This window comes from Engraulis encrasicolus, chromosome 6 (assembly GCF_034702125.1).
Source record: "Engraulis encrasicolus isolate BLACKSEA-1 chromosome 6, IST_EnEncr_1.0, whole genome shotgun sequence".
NCBI classification, from domain to species: Eukaryota; Metazoa; Chordata; class Actinopteri; order Clupeiformes; family Engraulidae; genus Engraulis; species Engraulis encrasicolus.
The window spans coordinates 10,220,691-10,225,867 of NC_085862.1; the positions used below are offsets into that span (position 1 = coordinate 10,220,691).

General features: G+C 42.5%; 1 long non-coding RNA gene across 1 annotated transcript in view; it reads left to right on the forward strand.

Annotated features, from left to right (window-relative positions):
- The window catches only part of LOC134450182 (uncharacterized), a 4,859-nt gene extending 192 nt beyond the window's left edge, over positions 1 to 4,667 (forward strand). Inside the window, exons 1-7 of the long non-coding RNA XR_010035033.1 lie at positions 1 to 212; positions 2,457 to 2,526; positions 2,728 to 2,832; positions 3,283 to 3,361; positions 3,466 to 3,575; positions 3,798 to 3,902; positions 4,499 to 4,667. The exon at positions 1 to 212 is cut by the window's left edge and continues 192 nt beyond it. This is a non-coding gene — a long non-coding RNA (uncharacterized LOC134450182). The remainder of the gene's footprint in view (positions 213 to 2,456; positions 2,527 to 2,727; positions 2,833 to 3,282; positions 3,362 to 3,465; positions 3,576 to 3,797; positions 3,903 to 4,498) is intronic.
- The last annotated feature ends 510 nt before the right edge of the window (positions 4,668 to 5,177 follow it).

Here is a 5,177-nt window from a genome sequence, read left to right on the forward strand (position 1 = left end):
TAAATTAGTTCTACACCAAGCCTTTAGGTGGCAGTAAAACGAATTGGCACAATGCGAATTCCACACACAAGCCACAAAGAAGCCATCAGCCGCGGTCAACAGCACCTTCCTGATTGAACAGAACCACGCGTTGTCTGTGTGGTTTACAAGTTTCTTGGCGATATGGGGGGAAAGTTCCTCACATACCAACGGAAAATGGGCTTCATATACATGTAAGTACATTTTACTCAACTGTGGTTTAAAGTTTCAGTACTCAAGAGCGATTGAATAGCTCCTCTGAACACAGATCCGTATGGCACAGCCGCTTTACATAGCTGGTAGCTCAAGTCCCCTCAATGTGACTACACTAGTTGCTGCTGTACGCTAGGAAATTCTGATGACTTGCGAGCATCGTAATGACAAAATGCTGTGGTGAAACAGTGAATATGTTAACTATACTTGTTGATGGTAAATTGTTTGACATTGCTAGTTCTCAGTTGCCTTTCCCCTGCCTAAAGGATTCCCTGATTGACGCTCCCAACCCAGGACGCTCCCCTTTCATCTCGCTCCCACTAGCCAGACTATCGGTACCACCGCCATATGGCGGAGCTAGTTATGTTGTTGATGTTAGTTTTTTAACCCTAAACCTAACCCTAACCCTAAATTGCTTGTATGTGGCAGTATATGATAATACGTGAAATATAATCGGGTGGGACTACACGTCCGGGAGTGATAGAAACACCTGGGACCGCACGTCCGGGAGCGATCTCAGTTGGGAGTCTCCATCCCCCACCGTGCCTAAAGATAGACAAAGGCTACCGTTAGCATGCTATTGCGTTAGCTCATCAACTAGATGCTGGGCACTGCTCATTTTTCACGTCTGCCCGGCATTTCGCTGATGAACTAACGCTTAGACGCCTTGCCAATGTATTTTACAGCGGCAAAAATGCATCTAGGCGACGTTGGAAAGACTGGTGTGCCGTCTGGGTATGTTGGTTTTCAGTGCTGGGCAGTAGCTAACATTCTAGTAGCTTGGTCGTAGCGTCACTACTATGTATCGAGTAGCTAACATCCCTTGAAACACCTTGCCCTTTCACCAAACCGACCGATTCTTCCTTGTTGCGTTCTATATTATGAAAGCTAACCGTGAGTAGTTCTGGCGGCAGCTCTCAGTAACGCGAGCCCAATGTATCAGCGCGAGCTCAATGTCGACCAGAGTGGTCAAGTTGAGCACGCCACCCCGAAATCAATGTGAAATACCCTGCCATTTGCAACAGTAGGCAACCTGTCCTTTAAAAGTATGGGTCCTCAAAACAGCACTTGTTGCACAAATAAGTGTAGATGGCCTCTTCAAGAAATTGAAATTATGTATGGTCACTTTTTCTTATTGTTTCACGTGGAGGTCTACTGACCTTGTCTAAATAATGTAGGCTAGTTTATGTACATGTATTATATTAGGACCCAAGGTTAGAGGTGCTCCGATCACCATTTTTTGGCCCGATCACCGATACCGATCACCAAAAATCTTTATCTGCCGATCACCGATCATTGCCGATCACAGAAATTATTTCCTATTTTTTTAATAGCCTATTAATTATCCTTATTGAATACCATTTCTGCCCATAAACCAATCAATCTTAATTTGCACATGTCTATTATTAGGCTATTATTATTATTATTATTATTATTATTATTATTATTATTATTATTATCTTTCAGACTAGTGTTGGTAATATAGTCTACAGTCTTAACAATTTATAAGTTATTGCATAGGATAACTAAACTATTTAAGATTGAATTGAAACTGAAACATTACATCAGTCTTCTACATACGAGAAAAAAACAACCTGTCGCTTTAAATGAGCAGCCTCGTGAGGAGAGCCCCTCCCCTCTCTGTCACCGTCCACAGCTGTAGTGCTCCGCACCGTTCTGAATCTCTCTCTCAAGTTTTAACCACTCTGTCGCCGTTTGGTGTTTCAGCGACTATCAAACTAATCGACTGACTGTCAATTACAACTTTGAAAACAATACTGTTGACATGTTTGTGCTGACAACGTGAAGTTGTCGCGTGCTGACCGAGGCAACTACACAGGTTATGACGTAAAATGGCTCACTGGCGAGTAGTCAATCCCAAACGGCGCATGGATCGGAAAATCAGATCATTGTTGACGCAGATATGGTTATGAATGGTGGAAATGAAGGGGGGAATGCCGAAAAGTTATAGACAAGCAAAGATGCCTTCTTTTGGTGCAGTTGCAGCTGTGCAGAGCCAGCGCCTACATGCAGCGCCAGGTGTAAAGGCAAAATGGTTGCGTGAGGAATTTAATATCTCTCGATCGGTTTTTTGATCGGCATGTTTTTCCGATCACCGAGCAGGCTATTTTTGCCCATTATCGGCCGGTCATGATCGGCAGCCGAGCAATCGGAGCACCTCTACCCAAGGTTAATGGGTTATTCTATTTACCATGTTTTCACAGGCTGCTGTCTCATAATATGGCGAAGACGAGTCACCTGAAGGCCTAACTCGCCATAGAAGACTGAAAGAATGTAAGATTAACTTCTTTGTGACCAATATGACTTGCTCATTGATACATGACATTTGCTATGTCAATATGAGGTGCATGGCAAAATATTTAATTTATTTGTCTCGCTTCTAGGAGCTGTAGAAACAACAAGGTGTTCTTTTTCAGGGTATTCTTTTTTATAGTACTGGGCAGGTCATTTATTCGTTCCCCTTGTTTTTTGAAGTGTCCTGCAGGATGCTGTGTCCTGCAATCCTGTGTGCTGTGCTACAGACGCGTGTGGAGGTCAACCCAAAATGGGCACAGTCTCACCACAGAAGAGTGAAAGAGGGTAAGCTTAACCTATAGCCTACGTCAGGGTCGGGGAACGTTTCTCATTCGAAGGGCCGCTTCAAATTCATCCGAGGGGCCGTAAAAGTCCTCCAAGGGCCGTACTATGAACACAAACCAGGATTTTCCCTTTCATTTTAGGCCTATATTGAAGGCAGCCACATTTAAACAAACGCCACCTTCTTCAGGTTCCCTGAATATAACTTAATTGTATTGCAAATGTATTTTCTAAGATTCCTTTACAAAATATGTCATATTTCATGTGAAGCTGAATAGCATTAAAATTATATCGGGGGGGCCAGATAAAACTGCCTCAAGGGTCGCAAACGGCCCTAGAGACATAGGTTCCCCACCCCTGGCCTACATTGTCAATATGACTTGTGCTACTTTATAGATAAGTAATCAATGCTGTGCATTGCTATGTTTTGATTTATTTTCTTACATCCTACAGATCCTGGCAGGGAGACGGTAGTGTCCTGCAGAATGGTGATGGGCCAATCTTACAAGAGACCACAGAAAACTGATATAGTGTAAGATTATCCCTGTTGGGCTCAATAGGTCTTGCTTATTGACATATTTGCTATGTCAATATGAGGTGCATGGCAAAGTATTTATTTATTTGTCTCGCTTCTAGGAACTATAGAAACAACAGTGCCTGCTGCAGTATAACGAGGACACCCTGAGCAGAGAGCTCCAATAGACCCAGGTCCAGTGTCTTGGCAGGGTGAAATGGCACTGATATGGGTATGTACTAATGTCAGTTAAAATGAATGAATGAATTAATTCTCATATCTGAATAATGTGAACACTGGATTTACCACACACACACACACACACACCCTAGGCCTAGATGATTTGGACCCAAGGTTACTTTTACCACAGCTCTGGCACATCAATTTTCATTTGTTTAATAACTGGTCAGGTAATTTATTCATTCCCCTTGTTTTTTTTTGTTTTTTTTTGTAGTGTCCTGCAGGATGCTGTGTCCTGCAATCCTGTGTGCTGTGCTACAGACGCGTGTGGAGGTCAACCCAAAATGGGCACAGTCTCACCACAGAAGAGTGAAAGAGGGTAAGCTTAACCTATAGCCTACGTCAGTGGTGGGGAACCTTTCTCATTCGAAGGGCCAATTCAAATTCACCCGAGGGGCCGTAAAAGTTCTCCAAGGGCCGTACCATGAACACAAACCAGGATTTTCCCCTTCACTTTAGACCTATATTGAAGGCAGCCACATTTAAACAAACACCACCTTCTTCAGCTTCCCTGAATATAACTTAATTGTATTGCAAATGTATTTTCTAAGGTTCCTTTACAAAATGTCATATTTTATGTGAAGCTGAATAACATTAAAATTATATCGGGGACCAGATAAAACGGCCTCAAGGGTCGCAAACGGCCCTCAAGACATAGGTTCCCCACCCCTGGCCTACATTGGCAATATGACTTGTGCTACTTTATAGATAAGTTCTCAATGCTGTGCATTGCTATGTTTTGATTTATTTTCTTACATCCTACATATCCTGGCAGGGAGACATAGTGCATGAGACCATAGAAGACTGAAATAGGAGATTATCCCTGTTGGGCTCAATATGACTTGCTTATTGATATATTTGCTATGTCAATATGAGGTGCATGGTGAAGTATTAATTTATTTGTTGTTTCTTCAGCTCCCAGAAGTGAGACTGAGTGCCTGTTGCAGTATGACGAGGACGCAGTGACCAGAGACCTTCAGTAGACCCTGCTGGCATGATTGGCGTCTGAAGAACATGAAATCAACAGCAATGTTTATAATGTTGTACATACCTGTATAGTCTGTATTAAAAGGCAGTACCTGTAGTATTTTTCCTCTTACTTTCATATTTACCACATATTGACAACTTTTACTAAAATCCATTTTTGTATGTGCCCTGACTAAAACTATCCTTAAACCTAACCTGTCAGAGATGTAACAACAACCTGCTCTTAGCAATGTGGCAGCAGTCTACTTGGATGCAGCGGGGAACATAGAACCCTTTTTTGAAAAAGCATTGTATGTTTCTGAGTTTTATGAATTGTGCCCTTCCCAAACATCATGCATAGGCTAAGCGTATCTATGACACGCTGATTTGAACTCACTATCGCGTGGGTCCAATACGCATTTTCAAGTTAAGTCGTGCTCCACAACGCCCTGTGACAGGTTAGGTTTAGGGATGGTTTTGGTTTAGGCACAATTTAGGTAGAAATTCGCCTAATCTCGCTGTTCTTGGCAAAAGTAAAGCAGCAGAAACATTACTTCACTGACAGGTTAGGTTTAGGGGTGGTTTTGGTTAGGGCACAGCAAAACATATTTGCGTTTAGTAACAGACA